The sequence below is a fragment of the Dreissena polymorpha genome, unplaced genomic scaffold (assembly GCF_020536995.1).
Source record: "Dreissena polymorpha isolate Duluth1 unplaced genomic scaffold, UMN_Dpol_1.0 chrUn054, whole genome shotgun sequence".
Lineage (NCBI taxonomy): Eukaryota > Metazoa > Mollusca > Bivalvia > Myida > Dreissenidae > Dreissena > Dreissena polymorpha.
In genome coordinates this window covers 3688-29774 of record NW_026273368.1, presented here as the reverse complement: position 1 = coordinate 29774, position 26087 = coordinate 3688, and the positions used below count along the sequence as shown (strand labels likewise).

Genomic DNA, 26087 nt, shown 5'->3' with positions numbered 1-26087 from the left:
ATATCAAAGCTACCCATACTATAAAGGTCATTGACAAAGCCTATGGTCAAAATGTGAACACATTGAGTGTAATCGCCCTCTAGTGCCAGCAAAAACAACACGTTGACAGGTTGTCATTTTTGACAGTTTTACTTTCACTTTCATTTTGTGATATCAAACTATTAACAATTATGTGGCTGAGAAAAATATCGCCATTGCTTTTTATGCTTCCGGTAGGGTGGCCTATATCAGCTGAACTGTCAGTCAGTCAGTCAGTGTGTCAGTCTGTCCGTCCGTCCGAAAACTTTAATGGCCATAACTTTTTTAATATTGAACATAGCAACTTGATATTTGGCATACATGTGCATCTCATGAAGCTGCACATTTTCAGTTGTGAAAGGTGAAGGTGAAGGTCGTCCTTCAAGGTCAAATGTAAAATATAAAGCGTCTGTCTGTCTGTCCAAAAACTTTAACATTGGCCATAACTTGTTCAATATTGGCGTGCATGCGTATCTCATAGCGCTGCACATATTGATTGGTGAAAGGTCAAGGTCATCATTCAAGGTCAAGGTCAAAGGTCAAATTTTGCAATATTGAAGATAGCAACTCCATATTCGGCATGCATGTGTATGTCATGGAGCTGCACATTTTGAGTGGTGAAAGGTCAATGTCATCCTTCAAGGTCAAAGGTAAAATATATGGCTTCAAAGCTGCGCAACAGGGGGCATTGTGTTTCACAAACACAGCTCTTGTTTAATATATTTTCTAGACATTTCTTAAAAAAACTTACATCAGTACACGATTTTCTTCGTTAATTCAATCATTCCTGACAGACTTGTGTACATATTTCGCTTACATTTTGACGCGCGTAGGTAGGACCGCATTACCGCTTCCGAAATGTGTATTCATACTATTGCCTTCGAGGAACTTATCTGATGTTTGACGGAAAGGGCCGAAAATGTGCGAGTGTGGGTCAAGTTACCCACAGGTACTACTTTCCCGTTTCCCCAATTTTTTTTCCGTACCTAAAATTTTTCGTACCCAATTTTTTTTCCTACCCATTTTTTTTTCATCCCCAATTTTTTGTTCGTACCCAAATTGTTTTCGGTCCCAATTTTTGTGTTCCCAAATATTTTTTCGTACCCAAATTTGTTTTCATACCCAATTTTTTTTCGCAAAATTTTTGTACCAAATTTTTGTTTTGTACCAACATACACAATTGTGGTGATTGTGGTGATGTAGATAAACTTAACTTGATGCTTTTATATCCATCCTCTCAAAAGCATCGTCACACCAGTACTGTCAGTACTTTGATTTCTAGACGCTAGGCATAAATGGGTTAATGCCACGAGAGAAGATAAAGCTGAATCTTTGCTTCATTTTTGTGTTAGACGGAATATCCAACATTTTTGTAACATGATTAATATCGTATTCGGTTTACTGTAGTGAATAGTTAACGTTACACTTTGATACTTCCGACTTCTTTTTTAACAATGTATTTTGAATTGATTATTTATTCTGTGTTGCACTACGTATATTTGTTATATAATTGATATCTTCTTTTTCTTTTTTCCTGGTTGTATTTCTTACATCCAATTGTTTCGTCGTTTAGTACTATCGAATGTTTGTTTGTGTGTGTAATCAATAGCTTTTTGGTTTTAATTAAGTGTAATCTGTTTTTTTAAATTAATTATTTGAGTCGTGTTCGGGAAAAACTGGGCAGAGTGCATGTGCGTAAAGTGTCGTCCCAGATTAGCCAGTGCAGTCCGACACTAATCAGGGACGACACTTTTCGCCTTAACTGGATTTTCGGGTAGAAGAGACTTCCTTTAAACTTAAATAACCATAACAGCGGAAAGTGTCGTCCTTGATTAGCCTGTGCGGACTGCACAGGCAAATCTGGGACGACGCTTTACGCACATGCATTAAGCCCAGTTTTCTCAGAACGCGTCTCATTGTATCGCTATGCGTTTAAACACTCTGAATAAAAGTACCCTAAGCTAGTATGACTTTGTTCATTGTTTATTAGCGGGAACAGACGCAAGGGACCCACCATATTCAACATACACTGATAGATGCATAACGATAAAACGTCTGACTAAACACGAGCACCTTTGCGGTTTAAATATTCTCCCCATTTCGCATATTACCTTTGTTTCAAAATCGTCCTTATATTTATACTCAATACCGTCGTAAGAGATAGTTGTCTTCACGTCGTTATTGATAATGGTATATTTCTACTTAGGAAAACAAATATTCTTTATTAAATTATAGTTTATATATTGCTGTTTCCAACGTACTTTTTAATACCTCTGATTACATCGTTATACATGGTTAACTAATATGCGGTGAGAAAAGCGACATTTGTAATATGTGTCTCTTTTGAGTCTTTAAGACCTTTGAATGCAAATCCGTTAACAGTTGTCGCATACAAACTTTGTCGTTATTTCTTTGTTTACTTTAAATTCTTCGTACAATAAGGGGAACTTCAATCAACAAAAGGATAATTTTCTTAATTGAAACGTTTAAATTCTATGAAACGGTCCACCGTGAGACTAATATTCCGTTGGAAAAATGTAATTACTGCGTCGAGGAAATTCAAGTGCTACGAAATGTTGATTTTAAGCTGTTAGCCTAACCCCCCTCACCCCCACACACTTTTTTGGGAGGGGACTATTGTGTAACTTAATAAGCAAACAATAATCGCCGAGAGTCTTTCTGCACCGATTCGGTTTTGGCCGCTCAATATGCTGATTTATTTTTCAGCTACGACCGAAACCGAATCGATGCAGAAATCCAGTCAACGGTATCTCTTGTGTTCGGCGGCGTGATCCGGGTGAACACGAGCGATTTCATGGGAGGCGGCGGGATAACGAACCCGCCTAACATTAAATGTAAGTAAGCTTATATAGGATGCATGTACGTGCTTCATATGAAAAACATTAATAATGCAATCAATAATGTAATTGTAATTGGCTTTGATTATAAATTAAGATGTTTTATTTTATGCGGAAGTGTGGTTAATAGAGAAATATCAGTGAATTAAAACTGATAATTTCACTGTTTCAAACAGTGGAAATTAACAGTGAAAATTATCGATAATTTTAACTGTTTACAGTGAAATGACGTCTTTTTTACGAAATGACGTCATTATCCCAGCGAAATTCATTAGTTTAACACTTTAACAATGTATTTAAAATGTGAAAAAAATACATAAAACAAAAAAGAAAATGTGTTGGATTCGGTGAATTATCGATTTTAATTCACGAGTGATCATAGAAAATATATTTTTTAATTCGTGGCTACTCTACTCGTGAAAATATTATTTTCTATGATCACTCGTGAATTAAAATCGATAACCCACCGAATCCAACAAATATCCTCTTTTTATTTAAGGCTTTCTGGTGGTTTATAGAGAAATATCATCGAATTAAAACTGATACCTTCTTTGTTTCAAACAGTGAAAATTAACCGTGAAAATTATCGATAATTGTCACTGTTTACTGTTAATGAAAATTTCAATATTCAAGATAGCAACTTGATATTTGGCATGCATGTGTATCTCATGGAGCTGCATAGGTCAAGGTCATCCTTCAAGGTCAGAGGTCAAACATATGTTGCCAAAATCGCTAATTTATGAAGACTTTTGCAATATTGGAGATAGCAACTTGATATTTGGCATGCATGGGTATCTCATGGAGCCGCACATTTTGAGTGGAAAAAGGTCAAGGTCAGAGGTCAAATATTTGTGGCCAAATCGCTCATTTTATGAATACTTTTGCAATACTGAAGATACCAACTTGATATTTGGCATGCATGTGTATCTCGTGGAGCCGCACATTTTGAGTGGTGAAAGGTCAAGGTCATCCTTTAAGGTCAAAGGTAAAAAAAATCAAAGCGGCGTAGAAGTGGACATAGTGTTTCTGACAAACACATTTCTTGTTTACATTGGTTTCCTTTTTTTACTAGCATCCGTGTGCAGTCTTCATTAATGGAACAGAACTGTGTAGGTTTTAAAAAAATCTGCTTCATCTTGTAAGCGTAATTTCATATTTTTCTCAACTTTAAGGGGAGATGATTCTTAACTTATTCTTACGTTGCTCATTTACGATAGGGGTTGAGTACTCATTGATATGAAAACACTGTAAAAGTTTAAATGTGTTTACGAACCATCCCACCCTCTCACACATATATTTCATGGGCATAATAAAAACAAAAAATGGTTACTATAAAACAGCATATTTATTTAAACTAAAATGTCTACATCAAAACGAAATGTTAACATAGAACACAAATAAAATAATTTGATTCTACTGGGTCTCGGACCTTGAGCCTCTCACACGTGGAGCGAGCGTGTAATCACTACACTACGGAACCGCTTGAAAAATCACCTTCTAACTAACATATTAATACGCTATTAATAGTCGGTTTAAATGTAAACCCGGAAGTTTAAACGCTGGATAGTGAGCGGGGTTAAAGGTCCATACCAAAGGGTCCGTTCTTAAAATATCACCCTGTAGGAGGACTTGATAGTAATGAGACTGGGGTGCTGTGATGGTGATCCTCATTGATAAGCGGCTGCTTCCTTTATCAAGACTCATTATTACAATTAATAATACGTGTCGCGCTTCGCGCTCTATAGCGCCTTTATTATTAACTAGGTGGTTGCTATGATAGTGGAACAAAGAAGTGAAAGCAAATTGTGCCTTTGATCTCCAATATGTGCACTTATCTGGATAAAATGGCAAAAACGACAACACATGGTTCAGTGACAAGAAACTTTAATTACTTTTTATGACACTTAGAGTGTAATGAAATGCATATATTGTACATATATATTTAAAACAGCATATTTTCTACACATTAAATGAATGCCAGGAAGTTTAACCGGCTCTCTCTCAAGAAATTACACTTTGAGTATGCCTACCCCCATTCATTTTCACGCAATGAATTTAAGTATAAATGCGTATATCACTTCTTTTTGGGGGTTTTCTAGTTGCTAATTAAAAGCTAGTTATAAACCATGACATATGAAGAAATTTAGCTAACCTTGAATTAATATTGATATAAAAATACATTAATAATACAATCTTAAGGTCATCTAAAGTAAAAAGGCAACATATGAATACAGCCGCAGTTCACCACAAAATGTCAACGTTTTCCCAATATTAAGTAGCATTCAGATGTTTTAGTTATACTGTTTCTTTAAACATGTAGCACAATAATATACAACATATATTTTAATAAAAACAGCCAGATTAATGACAACTAGAGGTTCATAATTTAGTATCAGTATAAAGCCATTGCGTGATTTTGACTTGCCGTGTGTCATTTGAAAGCCATATTATCTCGTTCCGTCACTTTTCGTCACTGAAAAACTGACCGATTTTAGGGACTACATCAGATAAAATATATTTTTGCGTTTGTGACTTTTGGTAGCCCCGCATTGTTTTTAGCAATGAAGGTATCCCTAAAGTCATCCTCTCCGGAACGAGAAAATATGGCTTTAAAATGACACAAGGTCAGTCCATATCCTGCAATGTTTTCAGCTGTTGCTCGCTTTAGAGTTCCTCTATGCAACAGCACGTCTAACAATCATATGTTCTTTGCCTTTAAGGCTTTTCATGACTGAAATAAAACTGAATTATGGATCGCAGACACAGTAAAGATGTCGGCCATATTGTCAGTATCAATTTACCCGCTACCCGTTTGTTGTCAAACCCGGGATGAGAATCTTCAAACTAATTTATGTGCGTGAAGATTGGTATAAACGATTACAAAACACCGATTAAAGTTAGAATTTGTTTCTGGTAAATATCGAGAGAGTGTTTATCTTTTGAACATCACAAATGATTTAGTGGCTAATGTGAGGCTATACATCATTCATTTGAAAAGCATTTAAGCTTTTGTACAAAGTATAATTTGAAAAGAATTACGGATATACGCTTGAACCATAGCCTACTGCTGGCAACTACTGTCAAAATGTCTCATGAAATCAGTATAACCTTGAACCATAGCCTACTGCTGGCAACTACTGTCAAAATGTCTCATGAAATCAGTATAACCTTGAACCATAGCCTACTGCTGGCAACTACTGTCAAAATGTCTCATGAAATCAGTATAACCTTGAACCATAGCCTACTGCTGGCAACTACTGTCAATGTGAACCATAGCCTACTGCTGGCAACTACTGTCAAAATGTCTCATGAAATCAGTATAACCTTGAACCATAGCCTACTGCTGGCAACTACTGTCAATGTCACGCTTGAACCATAGCCTACTGCTAGCAACTACTGTCAATGTCACGCTTGAACCATAGCCTACTGCTGGCAACTACTGTCAATGTCACGCTTGAACCATAGCCTACTGCTGGCAACTACTGTCAATGTCACGCTTGAACCATAGCCTACTGCTGGCAACTACTGTCAACATGTCTCATGAAATCAGTATAACCTTGAACCATAGCCTACTGCTGGCAACTACTGTCAATATGTCTCATGAAATCAGTATAACCTTGAACCATAGCCTACTGCTGGCAACTACTGTCAAAATGTCTCATGAAATCAGTATAACCTTGAACCATAGCCTACTGCTGGCAACTACTGTCAATGTGAACCATAGCCTACTGCTGGCAACTACTGTCAAAATGTCTCATGAAATCAGTATAACCTTGAACCATAGCCTACTGCTGGCAACTACTGTCAATGTCACGCTTGAACCATAGCCTACTGCTAGCAACTACTGTCAATGTCACGCTTGAACCATAGCCTACTGCTGGCAACTACTGTCAATGTCACGCTTGAACCATAGCCTACTGCTGGCAACTACTGTCAATGTCACGCTTGAACCATAGCTTACTGCTGGCAACTACTGTCAATGTCACGCTTGAACCATAGCCTACTGCTGGCAACTACTGTCAAAATGTCTCATGAAATCAGTATAACTGTATTTATTTATTTGATTACATATATAGAAACGTGTACACTGATTATGAAAGCTTGGACATCAGAATACATAAAATATAAAAATTATAAAATACGTCAACAATGTGCATTTCGTACGTAACCATGGCAGTTTGGCTTTGTATACATGTAGTTTCGAAATAAGCAGACATTTGGAAATAATTCAAAATTATGTATGAGCTAATCGTATACAAGCAATTTTCACACAATTATGGACTCATTATTTCACGCCAGTTTAACACCCTTCAACAAATTTATGCATGGCCTCCTTGAATTCCTGCTCGTCCACCTGATCGTCAGCTGCAAAAGAGGAATCACGTGAAAACCAAGCAAAAACGCATGGCGTATTCCGGAGATCATCGTATGCTTTAAAGTCGCCACCAGTCGAGCAATATTGTAATGGTTTCATATTGTTATTTTAGAAATTAAACTAAAACGCCTTTATATATATTGAAGTAATTGTACCATATATATATATATCGATGGTCCCAATTTAAAATGACGAACCTACATTTTTGGCATTTCGCGATTTTGATATTGTGCAAAGCGGGAAATCAATGCACATATACCCCCAAAACAACAAAATAGTTAACCAATCGCAACAGCTCCATATAGTCACGTGATGTAATGACGAATCGCAATTGCTTGAAGTCAAAATGACGAAGCTGAAAAAAATTGTTACGTCGGCATTTTGCGAGCTTATTAATATATTAAAGTATCAATATAGCCATGTTTTTAAGGCAAATTGACGAAACGTAAACGTTTGCTTATAAAATAATTAAATGATGTACATTTTATAGCATTGATGAACGCAAAAAGATATCAAAATAATATAAAATATTGAGGTATTAACTTAGTAACTTGTGGCCGCAACTAATAGCTTGTTCCTACAACTTATTAAGTTGAGGTTTCAACTTAGTAAGTTGTTCCTTCAACTTTATAACTTCTGGCCGCAAGTAACTAAGTTAAGACCACAATTGTCTGAGCACTTGCCTTGTTTGCGACTGGGTTCAGGGTTCCATCCCCGGTCTGAGCACTAGCAACGTACGCGTCGGATCCCGGTTTCGAGTCCCATGGTTTTTGGATTTGAACCCGGGACGCTTCTTGTAAAGGGCGATTCCTCTGACCGGGGCTCGATCCCGGGAACCATCGCTTACGAGGCGAGTGCAAGATGCCTAAGTTTTCGACGGTCTGAAAATCTAATTAGGAGTTTTCGACGGCCTCGGGGTTCGAATCATAGTTCGAGCACTAGCCCTGAAAGCTTTGGGTCTCTAGATCAATCCTCGGTTTGAGGATTTACCCTATAAGCGACGGCTCGAATTCCGATGTGAGAATTTGCACCAACAGTGACCGGTCCCGGGTTCGAGCCCCAGTCTGAGTACTAGTCCTGAAAGCTATGGATCCCGGGTTCAAGCCTGTGTCTTAGCCCTTGCCCAGTAAGGGAACGATCCCGGTTGCAAACCTCAGTCTGAGCGTTCGCACCGAAAGCTACGGGTTCACACAGGGACTCGAACCAAACAGCCGTCGCTAACATACCATACTGAGCACCCGCCTACTAAGCGACCGGCTGCGGAAATGAGCTTCGTAAGCAACATTTCCCGCTTTCGAGTCCGGAAATGAGAGCTAGCCTCGCAAGCTATGGGTGTTCGGGTTCTAGCGCCGGTCTGAGCACTAGCCCTGTAAGCTATAAATCCCGCATTTTTCGGGTCCGGCGATAAGACTACGACTTTGATCAGGGTCCGTTCGCTTAAATGGTAAGTACTTAAACAGGGATTTTAGCCCGGGGCCCATAGCATACAGGGTGAGTGCTCAAGCAGGGCATCCAAGCTGGGATCCGTTACGTAGGGTGCGAATGCTCAGACTGGAATCCAAGTCGCTTACAGGGAAAGTCCTTAGACTAGGGCTAAAACCCAAAGACCCATCGTTTAAAAAGGGAGGTATCAGACCTGGATTCCCAACCGGAATCCGTCGCTTATGTGCCTAGTTTTCACAACAGGGTTCGAGCCCTGAACCAAGTCGCTAACTTGGCGATCGCTCAGATAGGGGATCAAATCTGAAATCCATGACTTACATGGCAAGTGCTCAGATAGGGCTCGAACGGGGGATCCATAGCTAACAGGGATAGTGCTCGAACCCGAGCACCTAGTAAAATAAGGGGTACTAATTGTGATAAAACGGTAAAGATGAAACGCCCGATATTATTGGTTAAACTTAAATTAGTGGTTTCAACATAGTTAGTTGGTCCCACAAGTTATTTAGTTGAGGCAAAAACTAATAAGTTGTGGGAACAAGTTATGAAGTTGTCGCCACAAGTTTCTGAGCTGAGGCCTTAACTTAATAAATAAGTTGTTCCCACAAGTTATTTAGTTGAAGGAATAACTTAATAAGTTAAATGAACAAATTACTAGGTTGAGGTCACAATTTAATAAGTTTTGGGAGCAAGTTATGAAGTTGTGGCCACAAGTTACTAAGCTGAGGTCTCAACTTAAACAGTTGTGGGGACAACGTACGTAGTTGTTTCAACAAGTTATTTTTAAAATTGTTTCCACAAGTTATTAAGTTGAAGCCACAACTTATGATGTTGTTCCCTCAACTTTATAAGTCGTTCCCACAAGTTACTAAGTTGAGGCCACACTATAAATAACGAATTGCGGTTGTCACCTCTGTTCCACCGTGTAAAACAGAAAAACATGCATTGCTTTGCTATATCTAACGGACAACAGTGGAAAAATTTATTCTATTGAAACAAAATCTATTACAATAAGCTGTCCAATTTGCCGAAACATCACATAAATGCAAGTCTAAATGACGATGATACATTTTACAGCAGATTTATTAACTTAACGTCAAATTAGTTCCATACGAACATGGTCTATCATGCGACACTTTTAAAAATGTTTAAAATAATCTTTATTTGACTTTGTGCAAGAAATGTTTAACTAAAATAGGTCTCCTGAAAACTTGTGTTTTTGTAGGTTCGACATTTTAAATTGAGACCATCGATATATGAGCCTCGCTATGGGAGAATGAGGTTAAATGCATATGCGTAAAGTGTCGTCCCCGATTAGACTGTGCAGTCCGCACAGGCTAATCAAGGACGACACTTTCCGCCTAAACTGGATTTTTGTCGAGATCAGTCTTTCCTTAACGAACAATACAATAAAGGCGGAAAGTGTTTTCACTGATTAGCCTGTGCGGACTGTCATACACGTGATACACAAACACATAGGAAACACATACGCATGAAAAAAATCAGGGGCCACCGACCTGAACCTGACAATTCTCGGCATGAGGGAATCTAATTAATAGCAATACAAAGAATACATTTCATTTTAATTAACATTAAATTACATAAAGGTCAAACCTGAGCAACAGGCTTACACTTTGAGAGGAACGATACAATTAAACTTTAAAAAGTACCAACCATATCTCGCCTTTGATTAAAACGCTTTAGAGTCAAAACATTATATTAATACATTTTAGATCATCTTAATGCATTTTCAGTACTACGCAGCAATAGTGGTCGTCAAAGGCCCAATAATATAGCTCTGTTCTGTTTACAAATGTACTTAATTTAAGACATAAACAAAACATTTTTTATATTTTAGTAAAATCATTTACATCTTATTTTAAACTTCAATTCAATAGTAAATAGGTAAAATAATAACGAAATAAATGTATTGATCAGTCATGACGTTAAACAATCTCGCACTTTGTTGACGCCGGAAGGCGACCTGATGACGTCCTTATTTTAAACGCTAAGATATTTAAAGTTACATGTTCACCATACACAAATATTACTCGAATATGTCCAACAATTATGTAACAAAAATTAAAGAGCTGAATTTCGAGTATTAAAATACAAGATTAAAAATAAAAAAAAAACATTACTGAAATTAATATTGCCACATTTCAATGTTTAGATATATAATATGCACTGCGACTTTGATAATATCTTATGCCGAGCTTTACACTGGCCAGTTAAAGAAAATATACAGTGCTTCATGCAAAACATGTACAGTATATTATGGTATATCATAATGAAAGCATAGCTTACATAGTCGACATATGTTCCGCTAGGAGGCGCATTATTATACATGAAATATTCTAATGCGACCGATCTGTGCAACAGGTGTTCAAGTGTGTATGTGAGTTTGAGTTTGTGTATATTAGCCTCGCCCTGTGAAAAGGGGGTTTATTGCATGTGCGTCAAGTGTCGTCTCAGATTAGCCTGTCCGCACAGACTAATCAGAGACGACACTTTCCGCCTTAACTGGATTATTGCAAAGAAGAGTCTTCCTTTAAACGAAAAATATTATAAAAGCGGGAAGTGTCGTCCCTAGTTAGAATATGCGAACTGCACAGGCTAATCTGAGACGACACTTTACGCACTTGCATTAAACCCCTTTTCACAGAGCGAGACACATATGAGGTTGAATTATAAATAAGATTAACTCACCGTTTTTGTCAAGCGCCTTAGCCAATTCTCCTGTTGTTTCTTCGTCACCAAAAATCGCTTCGAGCTCATCCCTTGTTATCATGTCATCTTCGTTTGCATCGTAGATCATGAAAGTGCACGGATTCACGTAAAGTTTCACTTTGAAACGCACCGGCTCCTCCTGCAACGTCCAATGGTTTAACAGGTTGACACGAACACACACACACATACTTTGATTGAATGATTACCTTTGTTAATTTTAAATACAATACCATTGCTTTTACAAATGTATATATGTAATCTTTTTTTGCAACATGTATTCTTGATCACTCATCAAAGCAATGTTTTTGTAATTGACCGGTATTCATCAGGTTATGTTACAGTCTTTTATAAACTTTTACATTCGGTTACTTACTTTTCAAACGAATAACTGACACGGAAATATGTTTAACATTATATAAAGGTAAGACAATATGTAATATGTGTAGGATTGGCAGGATTAAATATTTATTCACATGAAGACTCATTCGTATAAAAACCAATATCATAACTATACCAATGTCTTCTAGTACAAAATCATTTCTTACAATATTTGACTATTTCTGGACTTTCTTTCCAAGTCAGGTATCGCAGACACTGTGCAATCTACACAACGCACCCACGCTTGATTTTAAGGTTTTGACATAATTGACTAAGCTTTGCTCAGTTACTAGAGCGCTGTACTACAGATCCGATGATCGCGGGTTTGATCCCCATCGCGACCGCATAAAGCATGTGGTGATTAGCCATGATTTCCTTTCTACGGCTAATCACACCCTACCTTTATTTCAATTAGGGCAGTTGTAAGTTACTATTATCTATACTTTTAACTGGTAAACTAAATATCGTAGGAAAAGGCGAGTAGAATATCTGACAGCTGTGATTTGACTGAAATACTGTAAAAAAAATCCGAATAAAAACACAAACATAATTGACCAACACAAAAATTAATTTAAACTTACATCAGTGCTTCTCCTTTTCCACCAACCCGCCGCTTTGCCGCCTACAAGAAACGCGCTGCCGCCGAGATAAGCTCCAAAAATCAAAGAAAAAATACGTCGAGAGGGATCTAGTGGTACGCTGTCCTCGTTGGTTTTGGCACTCAAGCCCAAAGCATTTCTCTCACCACACGAGACGCATGTGAGGACAAACGCTAGAATCAGCACGTACAGCATATTTTTCCTGCAAATCGTTCAAATATATACACATTTACTAATGCTATTACTTTTGCTTAGATACAAGTATATGGCAGGGTATTAGTCTTAAGGTAGTGTAAATACCATTACACTCCAGCGTTTTTATACGACGTCGGCTTACGTCATCATTCATAATAGGGTGTACTCAAGTATATACGGCATCATTCGGGAAAGTCTGTTTTATTTCGGTTTTCGTTGGAGAAAAGTTTTTTTTTTTAATTATATGCATACTTAGTTTCGTTTTGAAAGATGGCTGTTCAAAAAGTGGAAATTATACCGTTACATTAAAAATATGGAAAACAAAAAGTGGGGATTAGCTTTCTAAAGCTTTGAATAAATCTTGACATTTATACTTGTAAAACAGTAGTTTTCTTTCAAATTAGACACTAGGAAGCGGTCTATATTGGATTGTCATCGTGTTATAATAATTACCTTCTACTTAATTGGCATATATGCACGTATTGTGATAGTCGGACAATTATAATTATTATATTTTATAGTAACATTTTGTTCGGCATTGCGTTATGCGCAGTTGCGCATGTGTACATATCTTTTGTGATCATAAGGAGGTAAACGTAATAAATGAAAAATTGCAAATGTAAGGGTGGAGAATAGAAACCTATTTCGCATGAACAAAAAACACACAATTTTCTCTTTGATTCGGAAACGAATGAAACAAGTCGCCATCATACGCTATTTATATATGCGTATTTTATTATTTATATTTAATATATTTTCCAGATATAACAATTAAATACATAAAGAACATGGTCAAATTATACAGCCTCGCCAAATTTATTATTTTATATAAACAAACTAGCCCGAAAATGCATTTCTTTCTCTCTGATTTCATTAACACATACGGCACATATGTGTATTTTAATGTAAAAAATTTACTCCTTAATCGTTGTTCTGACTTTAAAAAACATTAAATGTTTAAAAAAGAATACGAGCTTCAAAAAAAATATGACCCACCACTGTCTTAAATTGTATGCAAAAGTTATATGACATGTACAATTAACCACCAATACATTCCCCAAAATAATCACATTTATTTAATACTAAATTTAACATGTGCATTTTCTTAGTACATAAAAAAGTTCTTAAAAAGATCCATATGATAACAGGTATATGAAAAGATTTTCATCTTTTTCAGACCAGTGTGTGCTACCTTTAATGATTTCTGCGTCTGTTGCCTTTATTTAATAATTTAATGTAACTCCTTATTAAAGTAAAGCAAGATATTTGTTATAACAAACACTTGAATTAACCGACATGTTCTCCATACTTAACTCGCATTTAACAAATTAAACAATTTCATTTATAAGCAAAACAAGAAAACAATCTAAAAGTTTTACCTTTGGTTTGAATACGCGTTGACGCTGCCTGTTGAATTACTTAGACCGCTCGTCCTAGCAGAACTTTCGGTGACTTTAGACCTCCTTTGCCTTTCCATCTCCAACGTCTGAATTTATAACAATAAGCCCGATGGAATTCGGGATTCTACCCGGGCAAACGCCTACGTATTGCATCCAATTGGTTGGTATGATAATTGACAGAACGCCTTATCGATGATCGCTCCGCCCACTTAATCACGTGGCTTAGCGGTTATCAAACCTAGACAAGCTAACACCAAAATGGCTTCTTTGCCAATAGACTGCATATAGATTTACGCGATATTCCTGACGATTTTTATGGACTTTGTTAACACCCTTTACACTTGTAAAGGGATTGATATCATTAAGTTATTCTGCAAATGCAAAAAATATACGGTTATAGAGAACATCAGCTATTTATAACGTGTACATCGGTATATTAAACACGCTCTCAAACGCTTGCGCGTTTACCGAAATCGAATCCGTTATTACGTGTCATGTCACACTTCACCGGTATTTACCCATGATATTTACACAATATTACCGAAACATTTCCCCCTCCCCGTGTATTTGACACGAAATAGCGCTCCATTCCTGGTAATTCGGTGAAGTTTTACGCGCTTTTCGACGCCGAGTACTTGTGGGACATTTATCAATCACTTAAATTGAAAGCGAAAAACAACGCAATAAGTTTGGTCATTGTCTGATATAAATTAGCGTTGTGCGAAGGGAAAATATGTCATGCTAATTAATAAAGCTACCAATATCAGACGCACGCGCAGGTTCCGACTTCCACCAAGTTACCGCATTTATTAGTTAATTTATATCAGTAATTAATAACTCTTTTTCAATAGCGTTTATCGATACGTCTTTATTAAAATAGTAACAAAGTAGTTTTCATTTGTTTTTGACACACACAAAACTCGATTTTTAACGATTTTTAATTTAGTTAAGTTACACAAGGTGGGTACCAAAATTCTCTATTATTTTACATGCACACGTGACATAATTCATACTTAAAAATGCTTAGTTATTGCTTTTATGACATTTCAAGTTTTTTTTTAAATAAATTAATGATCTATATGGGGGATCTCGTTAATTCTTGAAGCTTCTACTCGCTCTTGTCAAGACCGCATTTCCGCGTTGAAAACGGTATAAATTTTATTCATTGAACTTATCTTTCTGGATACCAAATGTCAGATTTGCATAAACCCTATTTATACCGTTTTTGCCATATTTCATTTCCGTTTTTATCCGAACAAGTTAAAGTAACATTACTATTCAAAATCAACGAAAATTTCGTACAATTGTTCGTAAAATAAACTTAACCAATTAAAAATCAGTGTTCCTTATGGCAATTGCCGAAATTTCAACGTCAGATGTGGTCTGATAAAATAGATGTTTGTAGATACAAAATGCTCGTTTTTATTGTTGTTTTGCATATCTATTCATACGACACATGAACACTAAAATGGTGTTCGTGTGTCGTATGAATAGATATATTCGCGGGAATTAATTGTGGCCACAAATAAATAAAAACGAGCATTTTGTATCTACAAAAATCTATGTAATCATACCACATCTAGCGTTGAAATTTTGGCTATTGCTATAAGGAACACTGATTGTTAAGGTGTTAACTTTATTTTACGAAATACTTAACGAAATTTTCGTTGATTTTGAGCGTTATAGTGACTTTAAACGAAACTCGTTTGAAAAATGAGAACTAGGCATTCGAGCTTCAAGTGTGGATTAAAGGCGTTTATTGGTGACACCACATGTCTGCACATGTGTAGATACCGTTAATAAGATAAGATATCACGTGTCACCTTTAAATAACATGTATGATGACAACTAAGTCCATTTCTATCAGAGTAATAAAACACAGCATGAATTAGGCTTTATGCTGGGTTTTATTTATCGTAAAGTAATGCAGATGAATATTGCTGCTATTAATCACCTAGTAACTGGTAAAACTATTAAAAAACATGAACTATTATGCGATGATCAGACCGACAACATAAACTATTTAAATCTGCTAGTATAATCGATAAAAAGATATTGTTATTGTCTTTTACAGTGTTGACGTTCGTGGGGCCGACCGCACGCATTTATCCATCACTTACACTTCTCAAGATCTCTTTTCGGCTTTGGAAACGATATAAATTCAAGGTCACCAACATATCTTTCAGGATATCGATTGTACGAGTTACATAATCCCCATTGACACCGTTAAACCATTTTGAATCTACGTTTTAAAAGAGGAAATCAAAAGAAACTCGTTACAATAAAAGTGAACCTAGACATAGCTTGTCTAGAAAATGGCGGACAGTTCGTTGCTAACTCGCGCGCCCGATCTATCGATCGCTGATTGGTAGATCAAGTCTTAGATAAGGATTTGATTGACAGTTGGCGTCATGTCAATCCCCAGGTACGGCAGACGCATTAGGAAAACCTCGATTTCAGATCGGTAGCATGGAGCATGCGTGGTCGGAGGAATTCTTTACATAGAACGTGATGACACTACAATAATCTGAACATGCCTATATATGGTATTATCTTTGGCAAGCATTATATTCGTAAGCTGATGCTGTGTTTGCCCACTAATAATAGTTGTTTAACACCTATCTTGCACACTGCCGTAGCACACTGGTTGGCTTAGTTGCGACATCTGGAAAACAGAATGCATTTAAGTTTATAACATGTAGTTTCATCACGACACTCAACACTAGCCTTGCCTCTGGTTGAATGCTTTCGAAAAGATTTGATGTGTTTTCAAACAACGTCAAACAATTATAGCTTCTGTCAACATAAACGTTTCTGCTTCTGTTTAATTAAAACGAAAAATTGAATTAATGAGGCTTTTTTTTCATGGCTCTCGCGTTGTTTTTTGTTTATTAATATGCTTGTCATTTTCTTTAAATAACTAATTGCTTCACTTTTATTTAAAATAGGAAACGAAATTACCTGGTCTGATAATGCATTTTATTAAGACAAATGATTTTTAGTCCAGCACAGTGTATTCATAAACTAAATTGTTTGTAGTTCATTTGCAAGAAAGCTCGCGTTCTGCTAATTCATGTGGTATATTATTATACAGCACCTTTACATCACATTTTGTCAAATCGGTGGCAAGATCATTTTGTTAAAATAAAGAACAATTTAATTTAAAAGATTCAGCATCTAATACTGTCCGTTGAAAGTCGTCTACAGTCGTCTGCCATTTCCTATAGTTATATTTATTTCTGAAAGCAATAATTATCCATCGATAAAATATGCATGCTTTTTGCGCGGTCTTTTTTATATGCTAAAGAAGTGCTGTTTGCGCAGATAAGGGCAATGCTGTTTTCGATGGTGGTGATGCTGATTACGGTGGTAATTTTGTGATGCCGCTGAAGTTCTGGTAATGTTTATGATGTCGATGGTGGTGATGTTGATTTGTATGGTAGTGGTTTTGATGTATGTTATAATGATGATAATGCTGGCTGTAGTGATGCCGATTTGAGAGTTTGAAGTGCTAATGTCGGAGGTGGTGACACTGATATCGGGGAACCGGATTTTATATGACTACCTCAACCGAGATATCGCTAAAATGATACCAAGTAGTATATGAATCTTTGCAAATTTGAAAATAAACTTTTCCGTTACTGTTATTGTGAAACAAGTAATTGAATACCCGTACTCACTATGTTCTATGAAAAAAATGCTGAATAAGGATAACGGTTTCGTCGATTTATTTTACTGACGCAACTAGAACATTCGTATTTCAATGCCGATAATTTCAGCTTAATATGGGGATAAGTACGTTAAAATTTGACTGTTTCAAACATATTGTGGCTTCTTTTTCCTGAACGTGCATTACGATGATCTGAATAATTAACGACCTTGGCTATTTATCTAAACAATTTTATCAAAGACGTTAATACTTAATTCTCTTTTATCTCATTGAGCATCAACAAGTTTGCATGTTTTGTTAAAGGGGCCTTTTCACAGATTTTGGCATTTTTTAACTTATTCATTAAATGCTTTATATCGATTAATGTAAACATTGGATCGTAAAAGCTCCAGTAAAAAATCAATAATAAAATTAAAAAAAGGAAAAGAACATTGACCGGACCAAGCTTCGAACCAGTGACCCCTGGAGTCCAGCCAGAGTCCTGAAGTAAAAACGCTAGAGCCTACTGAGCTATTCCGCCGAGTACATATACGTGCAGTATTTTATACCTTATATAAGCAATATTCGTAGTTTCACAAAATTTAACGACAAAAACAGAACTCTCCAAATTATTCAATCGTTTCGCGTTGCAACGCTTTATAATTTTTAGGGGTTAAAATCGTCAAAAGATGCATATAATGGCTATATTAGACCATGGTAAATGTTCAGTATTACTGTTTCCTCACAAATATCATAACTAAAACGAAAATTTGCGAATCTGAAACAACTTTTTTCAATTTTGTCAATTTACCAAAGCGTGAAAAGATCCCTTTAAGACGTATGCATTAGTAATACTGAATTCATACACGACGGAGAACCAGAGTTGTCGGTCGTTTACGGTAGTTTTCGTAAAAGGTTAATTTTAGAACGGTGTTGTATTATATATCTACCAGATAAATTACTCTACCGCGTCATTTCGAACGTATTTTCCACTGTTCTTATTCAGGTAAAGGTTACTTGTTTAGTGTACTTGTTTATTAGGTACTCCTATAAATATGAGGTCGATTTACATCGACCTCATATCGTTTAACGTTATTTTGCAATAGCATCGTTCCGACATGAATTCATGTCGGAAGCTTTAACGGCATCAAATTCATATAACAGCACGGAATAATCATGCAATAAATTATTAAACATAAAATATAAACATTATTTTACTAATTGCATTAGAAAAATGTTTATACAAACTTACAAGTAATGATAGTCCAGACCTTAAAACACTACCACTGTTCAAATTCCATATTGTTGCCATATAGCACTGTGTAAATTGAAAGTTGCATAATGTTACCTCATTGGTCGGTTATAAATACATTGTTTCTCTATATATAGTATTCGATTTAGACGAAAATAATAATTTACGTGGAATGTCATATTAGTTTTCCATTAAAACTTTGATCTTGCCGTGTGTGTATATGGACGTTATTAATTATGTTATACTTATTTTTGTATTTCATTAAGAATTAGAACGTGTAGCCCTTTTTGTTAACTGTTTTTAGCAAACGATTCGCGGCTTAATAAGACACGGAAAATAGTTAAAGCGACACTTTCATTTAAAGGTTTAATGTGAACAACATTAAATGAAACTTTTTTTGGTATTAATATATTTTATTGACATGTTAAATTCGATACTTGAAAAGGTGTTTAGTCTTTAAAAAGATGTCGCTGATATTGTTAATTTCAATAACTGTTAATATGCTTAATGTTGTATATGAAATTGAATAGTTTCACTTAGTTGTATTCCCGCCTAAAATCCGATATCGTAACACGCGCAACGGTTAAGAATAAGGTCTAAATAAGTTTAAGTATTCAGATCCGAATATCAGCAGCTGTGCCAGCTGGGAAGCCCCGTTTTGGCTTTAACAACCGCAAGCGAAACAACAAACTTTTTTAAGTCTTGCACTTAGACTCCATGATCACAAGTATAGGTCCCTGCTGTGGCGTATGACACCATAGTGTTATTTAGTATTGGTCGGCACAGTATCTGATCATAACGAGATAATTGGTTTGTGCTGAACACAGGGGCAATAAAACCACAGATCTATCAATAAACAAGATTATTGAGATATCTTTTATTGAACACCGCGATAAAAATGCTCAAACCACGGACTCTAGATTACACGGATAAGAAACATGGCAACATTCTCAGAATCATCACTGCTATATGTGTAATCACCTAACAATTCGTCTAAAAATAATTTATATATTTGAGTTGAAGACGATGTACTGTTGTATAAGTCTGAATAAACTATCTGTCTGCCTGTCTAAATCTAAGCCGTCATCGTCCCAGTGAAAAAAATCTGATTTTGAATAGTTGGACATGATGCCCTGATGTCAAAATACAAAATGACCCGCGTAACACCGACCGTGATTTTCAAGAATCTTTAATAAATTGATAATTTAAGGTAAATGACATTTCATATAATTATACATAATTCCCTCGATGATAATTAACAGCAAACGATGAATGTTTTTTACACCCATTTTATTTCAAGTATGCATGCAAAGCCGAATAAAATCGAGAGGGTCCGCTATATACGCTGTTTCATCATAAATTTAACACCCTTTCTGTGTTATAAACAAGAGCTGAAATCGTTAATTTATTAAGATTTATTTATTATAAGCTTTATTGATATGCTTCGTGAACAAAATACTACAATATATTCCATAAAAAATATAATAATCATGGCAAAGGAAATCCAATGGCCGGTTTCTAAACAAAAGCATAATCGCCAAGACCGTAGCATCAGTTCAGTGCGTTAGGAACGCGCGCTACTTTCTTCCACCTTTATTTTTTAATTACTTTTGTTTTTAAACAAATTTTTTCTATCGTATACAGAATTCTATTCTCCTAAGCAAGATGTAATTTTTAAAACTGAACTCCTAATATAAACGCTACAAATTGGTATTAAGTACGAACATGTCAACCGTAAATCTAGATTCTAAAACTCCAAAACGGTATGATATTTGCAAAAGTTAAAGTTATAACTCGCCGGGCTGTCGAAATCAGAAGAACGCTACAAATTGGTATTAAGTACGAACATGTCAACTGTAAATCTAGATTCTAAAACTCCAAAACGGTATGATATTTGCAAAAGTTAAAGTTATAACTCGCCGGGCTGTCGAAATCAGAAGAAAAACTTGATATATATTAATATATCTGTTTACTACGTAACGTAAGCTTTCTAATGATATATAATTTGTCAAAATCGGCCGAGAAATGAAACTATAATTCAACAAAAGACGTGAGTGGGTACATCAAAATGTATAACCTCGGCGCTTCGCTGTACGCTAATTGTACAAGATCGATAGCCACAACACGGTAAAACGAGCGGTGGTAAAACATAAAATGTGTATTTCTTGTGTTTATCTCGCTATATTAATAACAACGGGAATATACTAAAACGTATATTTTTTTGAAAGAGGAATTAATAAGCAACAAGATAACGTATAAACCAATAAAATCGGATAAATAGTTTATGCATAAGATTGAATTTACTACAGTAAGGGTCAAATACTCGATTCATCTCCTATCAATATACACTCCGTGATACAACTGGTAGTTGTAACACACACATATAGGTTCCATTTAATTAAAGAGTACAGAAAGCTAAAAAGTGATGTGGTTTGTTGTACAACAACAATTGGTTATGTGTAACCTATTCAAAAAATAATTTCGTTCAAGATAATTCAATGTAATTCTATAAACGACAAACACACTTCGTGTGTTGTGTATGTTTATTTTTATAAATGTACATAAGTCAGTTAATAAGTGGTTTAAAAGCACAATTTTTACACATTTAAGAGGTAATCGCTCACATTTATGTCTAATTAATGATAATTTTATGCATTAGCAAAGATTTAACGAGAAAAACTGAAGTTTAAGTTGAACTCAATTTGCTACAGGAAAACGACGTTAGCCGTTTAGACGTAAGCGGGGTAGCTTACGTCTAATTATTTGGACTAGTTTATTAGGTAAATTGCATACGATTGTAATCCCCATTTCGAACGTTGAGTTGTCATTTGGTTTGTGATTAAGGTCTATTAGAAGTTAATGAACGTAATCTTGTTTTCATTTGTAAACACGTCAAACGTCCCATAGTGTTGTTGTAACGAAAGTGGTTTACGATGATCAAAACGTCTAACTGTTGGCTTGTTTGAATTTAACTATTAGTTTCATTCTGTTACCATCGCATATCTTCGTAACACTGTCATTTATCTAATCACATCGGTTGATACCTAGGTTGGTAAAATTGTATCTTATTCAAATGATTCTTTTTAATTGTTTTTTACTAGTTTATCCCCAATACGGCATGGAAATTCATACAAAGAGCTAATTCAAATGAAAGCAATGTGATAAAATAAGTATGCACAGTTACCTCATTTACGAACAAAAATAATTATGTTTTCTGGAATTAAATGGTTTCTCTTTTTCATTTCAAATGTTTATATTTCGGATACTGTTTTATACTATTATCAATATATGTTGGTAATCTTACACCTGTTTCTGTATATTTGGTACGAGATGACTTTGGATAGGTATCAGTTGACCAAAAACAGGTATAAGTTGACCAAAATGGGTTTGAGTTGATCACAGTATGTTTTGAAAAGTTACCTAATAGGTGTCTTCAAACAGACACATTTAATGAAGATTTTTCTTGTATAGACTTAAATGGTAGATCGATCTTATTTTTCTTTGCATCTATAATGTGTAGCTCAGTGACCCAGTTAATGTTTACGGTTTGAAACTCAGGGGTCCTGGGTTCGATCCTCACATGCGGTGCTGATTTTTTTCATGGGAGTTTCCTCTGGCCAGACTTCAGAGCCCTAGCCTAGTACTGGTGAAACCCAGGAAGCATAATTAAGTGAATCTTTGCCTTAATGTCAGTTAAATACACGGGAAAAAACACCATACAAACAAACATATCAAGATGTAAGTACATGTATGATAAATGGGGGGGGGGTGAAGATTTCCCATAAAGATGGTACTTTGATGATCAAAGTAGATAAGATCATATTTCTGTGAAAAATGTATAGAAACTTACATCAGCAAGTGTAATATCTGACAACGTAACAGTTATTGTCTCTTGAATCTGTGATTATACTACATAATAATGACTTGTTTTTATAAATAAAAAATAATGTACATGAATACATATGCAGATATGAGCCAACAGCAAAGAGCAGCTGCTCTTTTAAGGCAGGCAGCAGATTTGTTGAATGTCAACACATGTGACAGGAGTACACAATACCAGCACCTGCACCAGTAACCTCTGTCAGTAGCTTAAGTGCTGCAAAGGCAATGTTTGCACCCGACAGTAAAAGAAGGAGGCATGGACATGCAAATACAGGAACAGTGGCAGTGTCAGCACTGGACCATTACACCGAGGTGTAATCAGGTAGGAATCACTAAAGAGGCCTCTGCTAGATATATTGGAACTACAGTTCTATTGTTTCATAATATTCATGCATATACATCTTATTTAACTGTGCAAACTTAAAGAAGTCATTTATTATTGGATACTTCCTAATTATTGTTTACAAGACCTTCCTGTACTTTAAATTTGTTCTTGAAACTCCCTACATAATTAATGATTAGGAAAAATGCTTTTAGGTGCTTTTTCTAAAAAGGTTTATGGAATGAATGCCATAGTTTAGGATATTACAAACACTTTTGAATTTAAAAAAATAATTCCCAAGTGTACCCGTCCTTTTTCCAATTAGGCAAAGACATCGCTGCAATACAGAAAATCAGATTCCACAACACGGCACTTATAAGTACTGTATACAAATTAACATGTGTATCAAGTTAAGTCAGGTTCAAACTGCACAGGTTATACCGGTAACTCTGGTGGTATCAGTTATAGAACGAAAATGTTTTTTGCCCCGTAAAATCCCAGGTAAATAACTATAATAAGTATTAGTTATACAATTGCATATACTTAACGTTTCTTAATAAGGCCTAAGCTCTTGCATAAATCAAGCTAAATATTAAATGATTTCAACCTTAACAAGACAAATGTGTTGCATTCACTTCCCTACTGTAAATGCAGGTTCCTGGTTACAACTAATGACCACCTGTTGAAGGAGCTAGAAGTTACCAGGGAGAGACACCAGCACAAAGGTGAATCAGATTAACTGGAGCTACAAGCAGCTTAAGAAAAAGCTTCAAGGCCAATCTTAATAAGAAATATTCTGCTGGAACATATTGAACCGTTTATTTAATCATGCAGCAATTTGTTGTTTGCCATTTGATCATTTGGCATGCTTAAGCTCAGCATAATATTAGAGAATTTGATTTATTTCACATTATTTTAATTATCTTGCAATGATTTACAAGCATCTTTTTAACACATCTTGTAGATTGGTAAGCAGATATGTTCTTGCTAGATTTCAATGGTGTAGTTTTTTTAGTAAAAATGTCTTGCCTTTCTATTTTGTTGTGCTGACATTTAGACATTAGTCATAATTGTTTGTAGTGAACAGCCTAGGCTAAGTAGACCTGGTACATGTATTCAATCAAATTGAGCTGCGTTCTGGAGAAATTGGCTTTATGCATGTGAAATGTCCTCCCAGATTAGCTTATGTGGTCCACACATGCTTATCTTGGACAACACTTTCGGCCTAGACTGGATTTTCTTTTTCAAAATACTTTCTTTGAACGAAAAATCTCATAAAACCAGACAGTGTCTTCCCTGATTAGCCTGTGCGGACCGTACAAGTTAATATGCAACAACACCGTAGGAACATGCATTAAATCCCATTTTCCCAGAGCAAGGGTCAATTGTATTGATTTCCTTTCAATATTTACATGCCCTTTATTTTAGGATCATACAGATTCTAAATGCCTATTCATTGTAGGCTGAATATTCAGGTATAAACAAAAAGTGACATAAGATCTTTGTTAAGACAGGGCCCTGAATTCTTTTTTTTATTATTCAATATAATACATACAATGTATACATGTATATGATCATACAACATAGTGATTGTACAAATTAATAAAGTTCAGACATGTTATACAAGATATGCTAATATATAATTTTTTTAGAGGGAAAAGAAAAGAACAACACTTACAGAAGAATAGTTATGAAAAATGATGAGTTATATAAAGTCGGAAAAAAAGCATACTGGACTTGTGTGTTTTGTTGTATATTCACAATGATCTTGTAAGATTGAAAAAAAAAAAAAATAAAATAAACAAACATATTTTGGAAAGATAAACTAACATTAGAGTGAAATGTATATAAGTGGACAAACATTATGAGAATTAATCAGATTCCATTTTTGTTCAAAGATTTGTAATGTGTCATTACTGAGGGCTATTTCTTTCTCAATCTGGATTTTTAGTTTAAGACTATGGACAAAACAAAAATTTGGTACTTGTTTTTTGTTCTTCATGTGAAGGATAAAATATTTCATCACCATAAGAATAAAATTCACAATATTATTACAGTTTATTGATTTCAATGAGTTAATTACGAAACTACATTTAAGAAAGATTGTTTAACGTTTAGTTGCTGTTGTTCAAGAAAAGATACTTATTGATTCCAAATAGGCTGGACGTGTTTGCACTCCCAAAAAATATAGTTTCAATGTTTTCACCGCAGAAGTCACACAGATTTGAGTTAGATAATTTGCATTTAAAGATATATTTATTTGTAGCTATAATTCTATGGATGTATTTATATTGAATTTCTCAGTGTGCTTTCAATACTTGCTTGAATTCTAGCATTTAATGAGGTTATGTGCTTTTTTCCAAACTTATTCTATGTCTTTTATAAGTAAAAGGTGAACACTAGCAACAATATAATTTGCTACCAAAAATGTTTTCCATATATATAACTTCATTTACATGAAAGAAGTTAACATGTGTAAAAAAAAGTTTGGCAAACAAAATGATGGGTATTAATTTCTTTGTGATTTTATGCATTTATATTACACAAATTATAAAATCATGATGAAGTATATGTAATTAACAAATATAAATCAGTTTATTTATTGTTCATCCAGGCATATACATATAACCAGACAGTAGTGCAATCTCACATGTATATGTAGGTTTTTAACTTATATTGCACCAGTGTATAGATTGTTTTGAAAACAATTGTATGCTCATGTTAAAGTTGCATATGTCTAGTCATAAGCAGTATGTGTGGGATACACTAGCAACAGGACCAGAGTGATCATTTTGTTTTCAGATGATGTTTATTTAATGTGTGTTTCATCCTTATATTTATTTAACCAGTATGCCATGTAATACATATATTCCTAATAAAATTAAAAAAAAAGGTTATTCAGTATTTAGATTATGTTGACACGCTATTTCATCATGGATGGCTTCATCCACAGTCATTAAAGACACACAGCAACAACATAATTGATCCA

General features: G+C 35.2%; 2 long non-coding RNA genes across 3 annotated transcripts; one reads left to right on the top strand and one right to left on the bottom strand.

The window, feature by feature from the left end:
- Window positions 1-5086: 5086 nt before the first annotated feature.
- On the bottom strand, window positions 5087-11554 carry LOC127863888 (uncharacterized). Of its 2 annotated transcripts, XR_008041233.1 has the most exons (3): window positions 11401-11554; window positions 6924-7241; window positions 5087-5984 (listed from the first exon to the last, which is right to left on the bottom strand). It is a non-coding gene; the product is annotated as an uncharacterized LOC127863888 (long non-coding RNA). The 2 variants fall into 2 exon arrangements; XR_008041234.1 differs by lacking the exon at window positions 5087-5984 and having other exon boundaries at window positions 6914-7241.
- Window positions 11555-18563: 7009 nt separating this feature from the next.
- LOC127863887 (uncharacterized) lies at window positions 18564-23873 on the top strand. Its single transcript, XR_008041232.1, has 3 exons — window positions 18564-18648; window positions 22863-23098; window positions 23753-23873. It is a non-coding gene; the product is annotated as an uncharacterized LOC127863887 (long non-coding RNA).
- Window positions 23874-26087: the final 2214 nt, after the last annotated feature.